General features: G+C 46.1%; 1 long non-coding RNA gene across 1 annotated transcript in view; it reads right to left on the minus strand.

Annotated features, from left to right (window-relative positions):
- Positions 1–269: 269 nt before the first annotated feature.
- LOC111967443 (uncharacterized) overlaps positions 270–17,913 on the minus strand; it is a 54,095-nt gene continuing 36,451 nt past the window's right edge. Inside the window, exon 3 of the long non-coding RNA XR_002877762.1 lies at positions 270–395. This is a non-coding gene — a long non-coding RNA (uncharacterized lncRNA). The remainder of the gene's footprint in view (positions 396–17,913) is intronic.

Consider the following 17,913-nt stretch of genomic DNA (forward strand, 5'->3'; position numbering starts at 1 on the left):
CTAACTCCCCTACCCCTGGTCCTGCCTCACAAACACCACTCAACCACCGTGAGCTCCCCTAGCCCCAAACCACCATGATAGGATCATGCTGTCAGATAGAGTTGGGGTCAAATCCATTGGACATGGAATTTCTTCATAGGAGAGTAAGTCTGTTTTTGGATTGTCAGGAATTTAGATGGACTCAACCATAGATTTGGTATGGGAGGGAGAAAGGGAAGTAGACCAAAGCCCTTGTCAAAGCCTGAGTGGGCCTCTAAACCCACCTGTCAGGTAGTAGGGTACTCCAATGTTGCTGCTGACCTGGAGAGGGCTTCTCTGGGTTGGGTGGAGGATTTCCTCTGCTTCTCTTCAAACCTACATCTCCAATGGGGTTTACATGGCTACCTGTGAACAGACTAGATCACACAATATCCTGTTAATTTAATGTAATAAGCACAACATTTTATGCCAAAAATATTTGCAAGCACAAAATATGTAATCCAAAAGGCAGACATCATTGCCTATCCACAGACCCAAAAGACCCAGCTAGCACATAATGTTCTGAGAACCATATGTTTCTTAAAGCTTGGTTGTCCTATGGTCATTTTGCATACAACCTTGCCACAACTTTCTGGGAATGGTGAGGGTTAGTTACCTGGCTTTGGAACATTCATAGCACATTTAACCTCTTAAATGTAATGGCAATATGTAGATTTCCGCCTAAATAGACATACCCAAAAGTAACTGCTATTCATGTGTAATTGCATGATTCTGACATGCAAAAAACTTGGTAAATTTGGAAAGACAACATCTGGGAAAGTGTGAGGAAATGATCAGAAGATAGGAGTTACGTAGTTCAGAATACACAAGATCAAGCACTCACAAAATAAGTTTTTTTTTTTGTTTTTTTTAAGTAATCTTTCATTGACAAGGTATAAGTGAATTATTGATGACTAGAGGTGGAAACACATCAGATGGCTTCCACAACATGTGAACAATATTATTTAAAAAATGGGATTGATAGACCTAACAAATAGAAATGGCCAGATGTTTTAGTAAGTGGTGTCAGGTGTGGTCACTGAACGTTTCCAAGTCTCTGAGCCAGGAAGCAATAGTTCACATCACTCATAAATGGTCCTAGGCCTTGCTGTGTCCCACCCAGGTAAACTGCATATTCCTGGAAAGCATATCTCATTGGCTACAAGACTGTCAAGGTGCATAGTAGCCAATCCCCTGTGAAATGGATGCCTACAGCGTGTAAGCAGGCAACAGCATATATTTTTGATGGGCAAAGTCACTAGGCGATGGCCTAGATTTGTTCCTACCAACCTAAGGATTCATTTGATACACCAAATGTAGCTGGAGCACAAACACAGACCAAATTGAAGCTTACCTTGTAAGATGTTTACTGTTTGATGAAAACGTTGTGTAAAACAAACATTTGGACTCTCAGAGCTGGTGATCAATAACGGTAGGTCACAGGCAGACAAATAAGATATCCTCATGATCTGTGGCGTCCCGGGCTTTTGGTGTGTATCAATGTATTATGTGTTTATTTTGTTTATGCTTCACAACACTAACCGGAATGTAGGTAGCAGACATCTTGAAATGAGGTCATCGCCTCGGCCTGCCCTTATACATCCGTATGCCCATATATGGTAGTAAGACACACGAAAGATCTGAAGGCACCAATCAATAGCCAAGACACCCAGCTTTCCGCAAACACTGTGCTTTTGCAGATAGGGGCTACCTTTCTCATACCAGACTGAATTAAAATTTAAAACATCTAATAGGGTCCCCAAATATGGGGACTTTACACTTAAGAGGTTATAAGTAACTTCACAAAAAAAATAAAAAAAATAAATCTTGGCATTTCATTAATTTAACAGAACGTTTCCTAAAAGTTCTAACATGCTTACATTTAATTTCAATTTTGGTAATGTTCTAGGAACATTCTCCAACTGGTTTGACATGGGATATGTTTACAAATAGTTCAGAGAACGTTAAGAAACAACTTTCTTCTGTGGGAATTTCAGTACTTAAGCAAAACGTTTCCTACAGGTTTCCTCATGGTTCTATTTAAAGTCATGTTCGTAAATTGTTCCAAGAACATTAATAAAACTTTCCATAACAAACACAAGAATACTTTAGTAAAGTTCAGAGAACATTCTTAGAACGTTATTTAAAAACATACATTCCATTCTCAGAATGTGACGAAAACTTGAATAACATCCAAAGTGTAACGATTCTCGTTGGTGGAAGGAGAGGAGGACCAAAATGCAGCGTGGTAACTGTTCGTCATATTTTAATTTCAAACTGAACACTACACAAAATAACAACGATAAGAAAAACGAAACAGTTCTGTAAGGTGAACAGACACTAGACAGAAAATAAACACCCACAACCCATAGTGGGAAAACAGGCTACCTAAATATGATTCTCAATCAGAGACAACAATCGACAGCTGCCTCTGATTGAGAACCATATCAGGCCAGACATAGAAATACAACAACATAGAAAACAGAACATAGACTACCCACCCAAACTCACGCCCTGACCAACCTAACACAAAGACATAAAAAGAAACTAAGGTCAGAACGTGACACAGAGAACGTTGTAATAATGTTATTTAAAAGCATATACATTCAGTTCTCAGCATCAACAAAACTCTCTCTATCCTCTGTCTTGTAAAGTATGTTGGCAGCGCCCACTAATTGGCCACACCTGATCTTAATCTTGCTTGTTTCCTTTGAAATGGGATCTGGTTGGGTCCTGGACTTTCTGAAGGGCCCCACCCAGGTGGTGAAGGTAGGAAACAACATCTCCACTTCGCTGACCCTCAACACTGGGGCCCCACAAGGGTGCGTGCACAGCCCTCTCCTGTACTCCCTGTTCACCCACGACTGTGTGGCCATGCACGCCTTCAACTCAATCATCAAGTTTGCAGGCGACAACAGTAGTGGGCTTGATCACCAACAACGAGGAGACAGCCTACAGGTAGGAGGTGAGGGCACTCGGAGGGTGGTGTCAGGAAAAAAAACTCTCACTCAATGTCAACAAAACAAAGGAGATGATTGTGGACTTCAGGAAAGCACCCCCCTATCCACATCAAAGGGACAGCAGTGGAGAAGGTGGAAATTGGTAAGTTCCTTGGCGTACACATCACAGACAAACTGAAATGGTCCATCCACACAGATAGTGTGGTGAAGAAGGCGCAACAGCAGGAGCGCCTCTTCAACCTCAGGASGCTGATGAAATTTGGCTTGTCACCCAAACTCTGACAAACTTTTACAGATACACAATCGAGAGCATCCTGTCGGGCTGTATCACAGCGCATCACCGGGGGAAAACTACCTGCCCTCCATGACACCTACAGCACCCGATATCACAGGAAGGCCAAAAATATCATCAAGGACAACATCCACCTGAGCCACTGCCTGTTAACACCGCTATCATCCAGAAGGCGAGGTCAGTACAGGTGCATCAAAGCTGGGACCGAGAGATAGAAGCTTTTTTTCAATCTCAAGGCCATCAGACTGCTAAACAGCAATCACTAACTCAGAGAGGCTGCTGCCTACATTGAAACCCAATCACTGGACATTTTAATAAATGGATCACTAGTCACGTTAAACAATGCCACAATGCCACTTTAATTATGTTTACATATCTTACATTACTCATCTCACATGTATGTACTGTATTTTATATAATCTATTGCATCTTGCCATTGCCACTCAGCCATCGTTCATCCATATACTTATATGCACATATTCTCATTCACCCCTTTAGGTTTGTGTGTATTAGGTAGTTGTTGGGGAATTGTTCGATTATTTGTTAGATATTACTACATTGTCGGAACTAGAACCACAAGCATTTCGCTACACTCTCATTAACATCTGCTAACCATGTGTATGTGACCAATACAACTTGATTTGATTGAATAGACTAAAATGAACAGCTTTGTATGCAGAAAAAAACATGACATGCTAGTGCCATACTGGTGGCTCAGTGGACTTATTCCATAGATATAGAACAGAAGATTATTGGTTCAAATCTCACTGATGCTGTGTAACAATAAAAAAMATATGTTTTTTTATGATTGATGTCTAAGGAAATTAATTTGTGTTATTAAAAGTCATATTGAAACGTTAAGTGAAAGTTAAGGAAGTTATTCAAAAACCTCCAAATAACCTATAATTTCTGTTCTCAGAGCGTTAATAAAACCTCCCAGGAAAACTTTCACGGAACCAGAGTAAATCTCCCTGCAACCTAAAAATAAACGTTCACAGAAAAGGCAAAATGTTCACTTCTGGTGAAACCAAAAACATACGTTCTCACAACTTCCAAGGAACCAAATGTGCTAGCTGGGGTGTGAGTCACACACACTTGCGTAGACAGTAGCATAGTGCCACAGAAGAGGTAGCAGTAACTACAGAGGGTAAAAAATTATATTTAGCTGCAAAGTGGAAGGACAGCTGAAGTGGCTTAGTTACTGCAACTCTTGAACTCTGCCAGAAAAACTGTATTAGTCACCTGTTTTAACCGTTACGACACACACACACACTGTCCTATGTCACTAGAGCTTCTCCAAGTGCGGAGGAGAAGAGAACACACCCGAGGGACAGGAATAACAGGCCACTCCAGCAGCAGCAGCAGCAGCAGCACATCGGACACAGTGGCACCACACAAGAGCAAAGGAGTGTCAAAAGGGCCTGACTAACCAACATCTCCTTATCTCCATCTCTAATCCCCTGCCATCTCACCACCACCTTCTCCTGCTCCACAGCTACTGTTTACAGGTCGGACAAGTCAGGGGGAATGCCGGCTTGACTGGCGACTGTCTCTTTCAAAGAAAAGTCCTGGGCTGAGCACAGAAGAGTTATATAAGAGAGGAGTAGGAAAACGATGAGAGCGAGATTCCAATTTACATGACAACTTAATAAAAATGTTTTTTTATTACTCGTTCAGCCCCTAAATCACTCTGCACACCCGCTCTTTCCCTTCTTTAGCCTGTGCTATTAAATCCCCATCTTGACCCCTGACCTGGGGCCTGGGCCATAAAGAGCCCCTCACGGGTCACAGGCCTGATTGTAGCATTTGAATATGAAATGGCCTCCATCCGTCGGGCATGGAAACAGCCCCCCGCTCTGAGACTCCTGAGACACAGGCTGACCCCCAGGAAAGAGTGGCTCCCGCCGTTCAGATCAGCTCAGCAGCCCCGGGCACAGCCACTCTCTATCTCAATTGAATTCAATTCAAGGGGCTTTATTGGCATGGGAAACATATGCTTACATTACCAAAGCAAGTGAAATAGATAGTAAACAAAAGAGAAATAAATAAAATTAAAATTAAAAAAACATTACATTCCAAAAGAACAAAGACATTTCAAATGTCATATTACAAATCAAATCAAATTGTATTGGTCACATACACGTGTTTAGCAGATGTTATTATGAGTGTAGCAAAATGCTTGTGCTTCTAGCTCCGACAGTGCACCAATATCTAACAAGTTACGGTGTTGTAACAATGTTCAAGTAGTTAAAAAATAAAATAAAAAGGAATATAAACATAAATATAGGTTGTATTCACAATGATGTTTGTTCTTCACTGGTTGCCCTTTTCTTGTGCCAACAGGTCATAGATATTGCTGCTGCGATGGCACACTGGCATTTCACCCAATAGATATGGGAGTTTATCAAAGTTGGATTTGTTTTCAAATTCTTTGTGCGTCTGTGTAATCTGAGGGAAATATGTCTCTCTAATATGGTCATACATTTGGCAGGAGGTTAGGAAGTGCAGTTCAGTTTCCACCTAATGTTGTGGGCAGCATGCACATAGCCTGTCTTCTTTTGAGAGCCAGGTCTGCCTACGGCGGCCTTTCTCAATAGCAAGGCTATGCTCACTGAGTCTGTACATAGTCAAAGCTTTCCTTAATTTTGGGTCAGTCATAGTGGTCAGGTATCCGGCCACTGTTTACTCTATGTTTAGGGCCAAGTAGCATTCTAGTTTGATCAGTTTCTATCTTAATTCTTTCCAATGTGTTAAGTAATTATATTTTAGTATTCTCATGATTTGGTTGGGTCTAATTGTGTTGCTGTTCTGTGGCTCTGCGGGGTCTGTTTGTGTTTGTGAACAGAGCCCCAGTACCAGCTTGCTTTGGGGACTCTTCTCCAGGTTCATCTCTCTGTAGGTGATGGCTTTGTTATGGAAGGGTTGGGAATCACCTTTTAGGTGGTTGTAGAATTTAATGGCTCTTACCTGGATTTTGATAAGTAGCGGGTATTGTCCTAATTCTGCTCTGCATGCATTATTTTGTGTTTTACGTTGTACACAGAGGATATTTTATCAGAATTCTGCATGCATAGTCTCAATTTGGTGTTTGTCCCATTTTGTGAATTCTTGGTTGGCGAGCGGGCCCCAGACTTCACAACTATAAAGGGCAATGGGTTCTATAGTTGAGTATTTTTTGCCTAATTGGTATGTCAAATTTGATGTTCCTTTTGATGACATAGAAGGCTCTCTCTCTCCCACTCCCTCTCGGTCCTTGGGAGGATGAGAAGGAGTGAAGGATGAAGAGAGGGGAGGAAAGCGGGGGCGAGAGTGAGGGAGAGGAGAAAGAGAGGGGAGGAAAGGGGGGGCGAGAGTGAGAGAGAGGAGAAAGAGGGGAGGAAAGGGGGTGAGAGCGAGGGAGTGGAGAAAGAGAGGGGAGGAAGGGGGGGAGTGAGGGAGAGGAGGAAGAGAGGGGTTATTTAAATATGAGCCAAGAGGCGATTTGTGTTAGCATGACAAAAGAACCCACCATCTCCCCTGATTGGTGTCACAGCTCAGGCACTAAAGTCATGCAGGCCCCCTGGGTGGGGTGATGTGGGGAGCACTGGCTTATTTATGCATCCGAGATGTGATATTGGGGAGGACAGGGGGCGGGGAAGGACCTGTCATCAAATTTGAAGGGCCGAAGTGTGCACAGCTACTAAATAGAGAAAAGTTTGCATTTCTTGAAGAACTGCCCAAGACTTAAACGCCCCTCACTTTTTCCTAAAATGGAAATAAAGCAGACTACACCTCACTGCTTTGACAGGTGAGAACTCTAGGCCAAGCCCACATTAACAAACGCATGACAGCTTTGAAAAAAGAGGAGCCAAGGCAGGTTTTGGGAAGATCCAACGCCCTCTAACCCTCCAGAGCGACTGAGCTGTGCTTTGACTTTCCTTATCTTCTATCTTCTGCTCTCCATCTTCCTTCATGTCCCATGTCTCCTGCTATCCACAGGTGGAACCTCAGCCCTGGCTGAGGTCCATAACAAGCCTCCCTTCACTTGGTGGATGGTGGCCTCTGGGCTCCAACAGGGCTGTTTGCTACTGCAGGTGAAATCCTGGCACTGCAGGGTCCCTCTCATTCAAAATGGGTCTACCATACCTTTTGTCTCTGACCTCATGACCAGGGACAAGAATTTTCTTTGACCTCAAATTACCTGGCCAGCAAAAAATGATCTGGATCATAGTCATCGCCTAAACCTATGGCCCAGAGTTTTCCTGGTTAGGTTGCATAGTCAAGGAAAACTTATGACCACAACAAGAACAGTACAGAGATAAGTGAAGCTGGATCATACAAGATATCAACCCAGCGGTGCCGCAGTACTTCACAGCTCAATAACTAGAGACCATTTATGTACAATCCATGTCATCATCTGACCCCATGAGACTGACTGTATGCATATTGTCACCAAGATGGAGGAGATGGATAGGGCTCTGGAGCAGATTAACTGGGGCTGATTTAGCTTCGGGAAAGCCACTTGCTTAATGACACGATCCTAGAAACAACTGAGACAAGACCAAAAGGAGAAGATGGAGAGAGTGAGAGAGGTCATAGCCCTCTCCAGACAAATTGTGGGCAGGCTAATCTGGGCAGCCCTGCCTGGCCTCCAGGACACACCTCCAGCCGGCCGGGAGGGAGGGAGGGAGAGAGCACTGACTAACTCACCATGGCAACTAATCAATAAGTGACAGAGTCAGTCAGAACTGAACGTGTCCCACCTCCCCCCACGTTCCCAGGGTAACCAACGCTCCCCTCCCGGCAGGACAAGGCAGGAGGTGTCTCCCATAAACCCCTCACAGATCAGATCAGGGAGGGAACTTTATCCCCCTCCGAACCCCGCTGCACAGGACTTAGTGTGGGGGTCAGGTGTCTGTGGAGGAGGGTGTATGTGTGATATGTGTGTGAGGTGGGGCGGGGGGGGGGGGGGGGGGGGCTTTGTGTGTTTACACTGGGTTTTGAAAGGGGGGGGCTTTGTATGTATGTTTGCACACGTGTTTGTGGGAGGTTGTTGAATGGAGGGGCGGCATGGGTATTGAGTTTGAGACAGGTTACAGCCAGGAGCTTAATGAACACAGATCGTGACAATACGAATACGATCAGGAGCCATCTGATGGGTCTACGGCACCGTGCGCCAATTGTGTGTCTGTCAATCTGTGTTCCTTCTCACTGTCCCCCAACCACCACTAATCAATATCTGTAGCCTAGAGGAGAGTCTGCCCCCCGCGTCGCCTCCCTCCTACCTCCATTAACCCCTGTGCCCCAATCACTGCATTGTCACTGCATTGTCCCTATACAGTACCATTTTCAGATAGTTGTCACTGGACATATGACATATGTACCTCGAGTGTAACTTACACACACTTGGACCCGTTTTCTAGGCTCTCAAGACGGGTCAAGTAGGGTCAAAGGATTACTTCCTGCTCTTGGTGAGTAAGGTGAAACCCCACTACACGCTTRAGTGTTGGTAGACAATGTGAAATAGGACAACAAATGAATATGGCTTACAGAACTGGACCATCTTCAGGGTTGGATTTCACACTGGAGAGGTTGCCCTCAACACCTCTGTTATTATCACTGACGTACATGACACATAACCGTCGGTATGCTATGTCATTTCTCCATACAGGTATCCCTCTCGGCTGTATGTATGTGTCATCCACCAATCACATACAGTCATCTTCCCAAAAGTTCAAGTGAACCTCAACAACAGGGCTTCATGGAACACGAGCCCCAAAAAATCCTTGTAGGGAGAACCCTCTACAAATATCCCCTCGCTAGAACAACAACCATCAGCACCAGTGAATACTACCTTTCTAGCCCTGCGTGGGATCTGTGTGTTTTCTTTGGGGACAAAGGAACTGTAAAACCCGTCTCCTATTCACACGCACCTGCTGTGCTAAAACAAACAGTGCTGGGGATTCAGACACCTTAATGGATGAGCCGACCATTAGGGACTAAGTCTGGGTAAAGCAGGCCGTGGGCGCTGGCTTGTGTTGACGTACGTACGCTAGGCTCAGGGGATAGGGACGGGGATGGGCACAGGCTAGGTGCTGGGTGTTGTCGAGGAAAGGTAACTCTAGTGTGGCACTTAAGGTCACCTGGCTGGCAGCCTGGCCACCTGGCTGGTAGCCTGGCACGCCCCCACACTGCTGAGTCATAGGTGAGGCATGTAAAAACACACATTGGCAGCGGGTAATATGGAGAGGAGATACTCTGGTCAGGCCTGCTTTCATACTATTTCTGAGTGGGCAGGTTTAAAAGGGTATGTTGAGTATAGCATGCCAATTGAAGTTATAAATCTATATTAAATTCCTAAATAAAGTTAGCCGATTTCCCTTTCTGTTTTCTTTCATCTACTTCCTGAATAGAATTGACACTCACCCCAACCCTGAGTGAGTGGATATCAATGTTCACTCTAACCCAGATATCTCTTCATTCTGAGATTCCACACGCCTTATCAGGTGAAGACTAACAATATCAGCGTCTCAATCAAAGCTGTTGCACAACAATCCTCGATTACACAAGATTGCCATTCTACAAGACTGCCAATGGTTTCGCCCTGTTAACTTCTTTAGGGTAGGGGGCAGTATTTTTACGTCTGGATGAAAAGCATGCCCAGAGTAAACGGCCTGCTACAAAGCCATAAAAGCTAGAATATAGATATTATTAGTAGATTTGGATAGAAAACACGCTGAAGTTTCTAAAACTGTTTGAATGATGTCTGTGAGTATAACAGAACTCATATGGCAGGCAAAAACCTGAGAAACAATCCAACAAGGAAGTGGGAAATCTGAGGTTGGACGATTTTCAACTCAGCTCCTATTGAAGATACAGTGGGATATTGGTAATGTTGCACTTCCTAAGGCTTCCACTAGATGTCAACAGTCTTTAGAACCTTGTCTGATGCTTCTACTGTGAAGTGGGGCCGAAGGAGAAGGGAATGAGTAAGGTCTGCCATGAGCTGACCATGCTCTGACCACGCGCGTTCACATGAGAGGGAGCTCTGTTCTATCGGACTTCTGAAGACAATGGAATTCTCCGGTTGGAACATTATTGAAGATTTATGTTAAAAACATCCTAAAGATTGATTCAATACATCGTTTGACATGTTTCTACTGACTGTTAAGGAACTTTTTGACATTTCGTCTGCTTTTAGTGAACGCGCTTCGTGACTTTGGATTTGTTTACCAAACGCGCTAACAAAAGTAACTATTTGGACATAAATATAGATAGAAAATAGATAAATAAACGTTACCGAACAAAACGAACATTTCTTGTGGAAGTGGGAGTCCTGGGAGTGCATTCCGACGAAGATCAGCAAAGGTAAGTGAATATTTATAATGCTATTTATGACTTTTGTTAACTGTATAATATGGCGGATATATTTGTGTCTTGATTGGGCTCTGAGCGCCGACTCAGATAATTGCATGGTTTGCTTTTTCCGTAAAGCTTTTTTGAAATCTGACACAGCGGTTGCATTAAGGAGAAGTGCATCTAAAATTCCATGCATAACAGTTGTATCTTTTAGCAATGTTTATTATGAGTATTCCTGTAAATTCATGTGGCTCTCTGCAAAATCAAATGATGCTTTGGAACTTCTGAACGTAAGGCGCCAATGTAAACTCAGATTTTTGGATATAAATATGAACTTCACCGAACAAAACATACATGTATTGTGTAACATGAAGTCCTATGAGTGTCATCTGATGAAGATCATCAAAGGTTAGTGATTCATTTTATCTATATGTCTGCTTTTAGTGAATCCTCTCTTTGGCTGGAAAAATGGCTGTGTTATTCTGTGAATAGGCACTCACCTAACATAATCATTTGGTTTGCTTTCGTCGTAAAGCCTTTTTGAAATCGGACACTGGCTGGATTTACAACAAGTGTATCTTTAAAATGGTGTTAAATACATGTATTTTTGAGGAATTTTAATTATGGGATTTCTGTTGTTTTGAATTTGGCGCCCTGCAGTTTCACTGGCTGTTGAAGAGGTGGGACGCTACCGTCTCACGTACCCTAGAGAGGTTAATTAAAGAGAATGCCACAGTCAGAAAGTGGTGCAGGCCTAGACAGATAACACAGTGTGTATGTTTAATTGAAAAACAAGTACAATTATTTATTTTTAACTTGAATTCTTTCAAGGAACCCTTCCCTAACACACGTCTTCACATTTATACCTAAAACCTGTCCAACGTCTATAAACCTTTCATTCTAATAATTTACCTTCCTACTGACATCAATGGAAGTCATTTGGTCCTAAGGCTCTGCTCTGATTTGGAAGTGGCGGTGGCTTTGAAGTGTCTCCCACTCTGCATTCTTCGTGGTTGTGCAACGCATGGTGATACAACCATAAGCTGTAATTAACAAGAGACATTATGGAGCACGTCTGTTTGGCGGATCGGTGCTGATATCCTCCCAGGCAGGGGAGTATTGAGTTGGTGAACAAAACAAATTGGATGAGAAAAGAAAGGGAAAATAACATTTCCAGTGTATTGACTGAGGCCTCTCTATCAGTCAGTTAGGGTCAGTGTGAGTGGATGAGGCATGGCTGAAGAGGAAAAGAGCGAGAGGGCGGGATGGATGGCTCTCAGTGGGTCAACACCAAAGCCCTGACCCCAGGAGGATTTGATGCCATTTTCCCACGCAGGGAGCCGACCTGAGAGTAGCTTGTTAACAACATCTGCCCCAGTTCAGGAAGATTAACCCCCACCACACCGCCCCAACCCCCACACCTCCACACATACACACACTGACTGACTTGACACACACAAACACACCCCTCTCTGCTGGCTGTGAGTCTTGACGGTCCCGCACGGGTGTCACCACTCCGGACAGGCCTGCCTCAAGCTGGACATGCAGGGTGCTCCAGGTCAAGCCAACTGAGCTCAGAGGGGAGGGCCTCCTGGAGAGCCCAGCCACAGCAGATCAATACCAATACAGCCTGTGCCTGCTTCTGGTCTTGAATGCAGCCTGACAGACAGACTGAATTGAACATCTCATCGGAGTTTCCGTCTCACTGCAACGGTCACCTACTGTATACGGCACAAAACGAACCAGATTTACTTCTAATTATGTGGGTTCATTTTTGGAAAGAGGTGTGTCCTGATAGGTGTCCACGGAGACCGAGAAGGCGTGAGATGTCTCAACGCCAGTCAGTCTGTCTGGCACAGATTTTGACAACAACTTTTCCACACATCGCAATGACGTAGACAGAACCTTCTAAAACACCCACTCATATTCCATCACACCACCTAGTTCACATACTGGGACACCCATGTAACTTGTTATAACGACAGGAAAAACGCACAGTATATCAATGTAAGTATGACACTGAAGCGCTGCAACACACACATAGGGAAACATATGTAAGTGGAAGGGCATAAAAAAAAATGCTCAGAAAAAAAAGTATGAGACAGAAGCTCTGTGAATACACACACACACACACACACACACACACACACACACACACACACACACACTCGACAATCACACACACACACACACACACACACACCACACACACACACACACACCACACACACACACACACACACACAGCTCAAGCTGAGCATTTAAACACACAATCACAAGCACCACACAGAAGCAGATAGAACCCTCTGGAATCCACAGAATCCGTGTTCTACAGGAGTATAATTAAGTTCCTTTTTGGAGACCGGGTTAAACAAACAGGCCCAGTGAGGTCATAGGCAGATGGAAGTGGGGATATGCCCGCACTCGCTGAGTGGGCACAGTGCTCCACATGACAGGCCCTGAGAGAGGCCCTCTGGGCGCTGCTCAGCGAGAGGGGGGAGAGGAAGGGGTGAAGAGGGTTGTGTGTGGGGGGGTTAGCTACTGAGGGTTTAGCTACTGAGTTACACGGTTTTAGCCATGTTTTAAGTGTCCTCAGGAGAAACAATACAGATCATAGGAAGTGGGATCTAGGAAGTTACATACATAGGAAAACAAAGCTTAAGACTCTGAGACTTTGATAACTGTTGCATCATATTTCCTGTAGGGCCTTGCTCTCCTAATGGAAAAGTACCACAGAACTGAACCCTACCCGATTATCAAACAAACTATGAGGGCTGAGCCTGGAGGCCGCTCCACTCAGGCATCACATACCAACTGACTGATCTAGCACATTTTGACAGATGGCACAGAACCATGACTCTCTCTGACTCTGACCCAGTGCAAACACCTCCGACATGGCCAACCGGGAAGGGAAAAGCTGCTTAATTGCTAAAAAATGACTTGGAGAGGGTGATTAGCTGATAGGCAGCCGCTAGCGTACTAGAGTGACATAAGACCCTGTCAGTGAATGCAGGGAGGTCCGGATAATCTTTCCCTCCACAAAGGTGCATGGGGCTAATCCAGGCCGCTGTGCTGAGCTCTGGATCAAATCCTACAGGGAGTGTGGGAAGGCCAGCGGGGACTGCCAACGTTCTGGCCCTCTTGGTGGCCGGGGTAGCCTATCCCAGGGTGCTTTGCAGCAGTATAGGCATACCTGCTGAGAAGGGTCTGACTGCAACCCGCATCCAGGGAAACCCCAGGGAAGAACCGCTCAGGGAAGAACCGCCCAGGTTAACCAAGCCCCCTCTTGCTTCTCATTCTATTGGCTCCTGGCTACTTCCTCGTTCTATGGGCCGACTGTAGCATTGTAGCTAAGCCTAACCCTTTTCCTAACCTTAACCTCAACCTCATTCTCAAACTGCTACGTCAATTATTCTCACCTGCTACGTTAGTTCTCCTCAACTGCTGCGTTAGTTCTCCTCAACTGCTGCGTTAGTTCTCCTCACCTGCTGCGTTAGCTCTCCTCACCTGCTGCGTTAGTTCTCCTCACCTGCTGCGTTTTATTCTTCTCACCTGCTGCGTTTAGTCCTGCCTCACTGCGGTGTTCTCCTCAACTGCTGCGTTTCTCCTCACCCTGCTAGTTATTTCTCCTCACCTGCTGACGTTAGTTCTCCTCAACTGCTGCGTTATCTCCTCACCTGCTGCGTTAGTTCTCCTCACGCTGCTGCGTTAGTTCTCCTCACCTGCTGGCGTTAGTTCTCCCTCACCTGCTGCGTTAGTTCTCCTCAACTGCCTGCTTTATTCTCTCTCGCTGCGATTACCTGCTGCGTTAGTCTACCTCACCTCTGGCGTTAGTTCTCCTCACCTGCTGCGTTATTTCCTCACTGCTGCGTTTTTCCTCACTGCTGTGTTAGTTCCCTCACCTGCTGCATTAGTTCTCCTCACCTGCTGCGTTATTCTCCTCACTAACTGCTGCGTAGTTCTCCTCAACTGCTGCGTTAGTTCTCCTCACCTGCTACGTCAATTATTCTCACCTGCTACGTTAGTTCTCCTCACTACTGCGTTAGCTCTCCTCACCTGCTGCTTAGTTCTCCTCCTCACCTCTGCGTTATCCCTCACCTGCTGCGTTAGTTCTCCTCAACTGCTGCGTTAGTTCTCCTCACGTGCCTTAGTCTCCTCCCTGCCTTTAGTTTCCTCAACTGCTCGTTAGTTCTCCTCACCTGCTGCGTTAGTCTCCTCCAACTGCTGCGTTAGTCTCCCACCTCCTGCCGTCAGTTCTCCTCACCTCTGCTGTTAGTTCTTCCTCACCTGCTGCGTTAGCTTCTCCTCACCTGCTGCGTTAGTTCTCCTCACCTGCTGCATTAGTTCTCCTCCTTCACCTGCTGCGTTAGTTTTCCTCACGTGCTGGCGTTATTTTCCTCAACTCGCTGCTAGTTCTCCTCACCTGCTGCGTTAGTTCTCCTCACCTCCTGCGTTAGTTCTCCTCACCTGCTCGAGTTAGTTTTCCTCACACTGCTGCTTAGTTCTCCTCACCTGCCTCTTATTCTCCTCACCTGCTGCGTTAGTTCTCCTCACCTGCTGCCTTAGTTCTCCTCACCTGCTGCGTTAGTTCTCCCTCAACACTCTTAGTCGTTCCTCAACTGCTGCGTAGTTCTCCTCACCTGCTGCGTTAGTTCTCCTCAACTACTGCGTTAGTTCTCCTCAACTGCTGCGTTAGTTCTCCTCAACTGCTGGCGTTAGTCTCCTCAACTGCTGCGTTATTCTCCTCACCTCTGCGTATTCCTCCCGCTGCATAGTTTTCCTCACTGCTGTGTTAGTTCTCCTCACCTGCTGCATAGTTTTCCTCAACCTGCTGCGTTAGTTCTCCTCACTGCTCGCTATTCTCGCTCAACCTGGCGTTATTCTCCTCACCTGCCTAACTCAATTATTCTCACCTGCTACGTTAGTTCTCTCAACTACTGCTTAGCTCTCCTCACTGCTGCTTATTCTCCTCATCCTGCCTGCCTGCGTTAGTTCTCCTCCACTCTGGCGTAGTCTCCCTCACCCGCTGCGTATTCTCCTCAACTCGCGTTAGTTTCCTACGCGCTCAATTATTCTCACCTGCTACGTTAGTTCTCCTCACCTGCTGCGTTAGTTTCCTCACGTGCGTTCAGTTCCTCAACTGCTGCGTTATTCCCCTGCCTCTACCTCAACTGCTGCGTTAGTTCTCCTCACCTGCTGCGAGTTAGTTCTCCTCACCTGCTGTTAGTTCTCCTCAATGCTCTGCCCAGTTAGTTTCCTCACCTGCGCTTAGTTCTCCTCACCTGCTGCGTTATTCTCCTCACCTGCTGCGTTAGTTCCCTCACCTCTCTTATATTCTCCTCACCTGCTACGTTAGTTCTCCTCACGCTGCCTTAGTTCTCCTCAACTGCTCTTAGTTCACTGCGCGTTATTCTCCTCACCTGCTGCGTTAGTTCTCCTCACCTGCTGCGTAGTGCTCCTCACCTGCTGCATTAGTTTTCCTCACTGCTCGTTAGTTCTCCTCACCTGCTGCATTATGTTCCTCACCTGCTGCGTTAGTTCCTCACTCTGCCGTAGTTCTCCTCAACTGCTGCGTTAGTTCTCCTCACCTCTACTCAATATTCTCACCTGCACTATCTCCTCAACTAACTGCGTTAGTCTCTCCTCACCTGCTGCGTAGTTCTCCCTCACCTGCTGCGTTATTTCTCCTCACCCTCCTCGTTTGTTCTCCTCACCTGCTGCGTTATTCTCCTCACGTGCTGCTTAGTTCTCCTCACCTGCTCGTTAGTTCTCCTCACTGCTGCGTTAGTTCTCCTCACTGCTTCTCAATTATTCTCACCTGCTACGTTAGTTCTCCTCAACTACGCGTTATCTCCTCACCTGCTGTGTAGTTCTCCTTCACCTGCTGCGTTAGTTCTCCTCACCTGCTGCGTTAGTTCTCCTCACCGCTGCCTATTCTCCTCACTGCTCGTTAGTTCTCCTCACCTGCTGCGATTTCTCTCACCTGCCGCGTATCTCTCACACTGCTGCGTTAGTTCTCCTCACCCCTGCGTTAGTTCTCCTCACCTGCTGCGTATTCCTCCTCACCTGGCTGCGTTAGTTCTCCTCACCTGCGCTTAGTTCCTCCTCACCCCTGCTTATTTTTTCCTCACCTGGCGGTTATTCTCCTCACCGGCTCGTATTTCTCCTCACCTGCTGCAGTCTAGTTCCCTCACTGCTGCGTAAGTTCTCCTCAACCGCTGCGTTAGTTCTCGCTCACCTGCTGCGTTAGTTTCCCTCACCTCGCCTGCTTATTCTCCTCACCTGCGCGTTAGTTCTCCTCACCTGCTCGTAGTTCTCTCCTACCTCCTCACTGCTCGTAGTTCTCCTCACCTGCTGCGTTAGTTCTCCTCACCTGCTGCTTAGTTCTCCTCACCTCGCGTTAGTCTCCTCACTCTTTAGTTCTCCTCACCTCTGCATAGTTTTCCTCACCGTGTTATTCTCCTCACCTGCCTCATTAGTTTCCCACTGACTGCGTTATTCTCCTCAACTGCTGCTAGTCCTCACTGCGTTAGTTCTCCTCACTCCTAGTTCCTACGCTCTTATTCCTCACCTGCTACGTTAGTTCTCCTCAACTACTGCGTTAGCTCCTCACCTCCTGCTTAGTTCCCTCACCTCTGCTTAGTTCTCTCACCTACTGCGTTGTCTCCTCACCTGCGCGTTAGTTCTCCTCACTGCTGCGTTAGTTTCTTCCCTCATCTGCCTCTCACCTGTACTTATTCTCCTCACCTGCTCCACCGCTAGTCTAGGCTTGGTTGGCACGCCTGTCTCAGCCCTCCACTGTTATCCGTTAGTTTCCTCACGTCTGCGTTAGTTTCCTCAACTGTGGCCTTAGTTTCCTCACCCTGCTGCGTTAGTTCTCCTCACCTGCTGCGTTAGTTCTCCTCACCTGCTGAGTTAGTTCTCCTCAACTGCTGCGTTAGTTCTCCTCACCTGCTCGTTAGTTCTCCTCACTGCTGCGTTATTCTCCTCCACCTGCTGCGTTAGATTCTCCTCACCTGCTGCGTTAGTCTCCTCAACTGCTGCGTTAGTTCTCCTCAACTGCTGCCGTTAGTCTCCTCACCTGCTGCGTTAGTTCTCCTCACCTGCTGCGTTAGTTCTCCTCACCTGCTGCATTGTTTCCTCACTGTCTTTTAGTTCTCCTCACCTGCTGCATAGTTTTCCTCACCTGCTTCAGTTCTCCTCAACTCTGCGTTATTCTCCTCAATGCTGCTTAGTTCTCCTCACCTGCTACGTCAATTATTCTCACCTGCACGTTATCTCCTCAACTAGCTGTTAGCTCTCCTC

The sequence above is a fragment of the Salvelinus sp. IW2-2015 genome, linkage group LG8, assembly GCF_002910315.2.
Source record: "Salvelinus sp. IW2-2015 linkage group LG8, ASM291031v2, whole genome shotgun sequence".
NCBI classification, from domain to species: Eukaryota; Metazoa; Chordata; class Actinopteri; order Salmoniformes; family Salmonidae; genus Salvelinus; species Salvelinus sp. IW2-2015.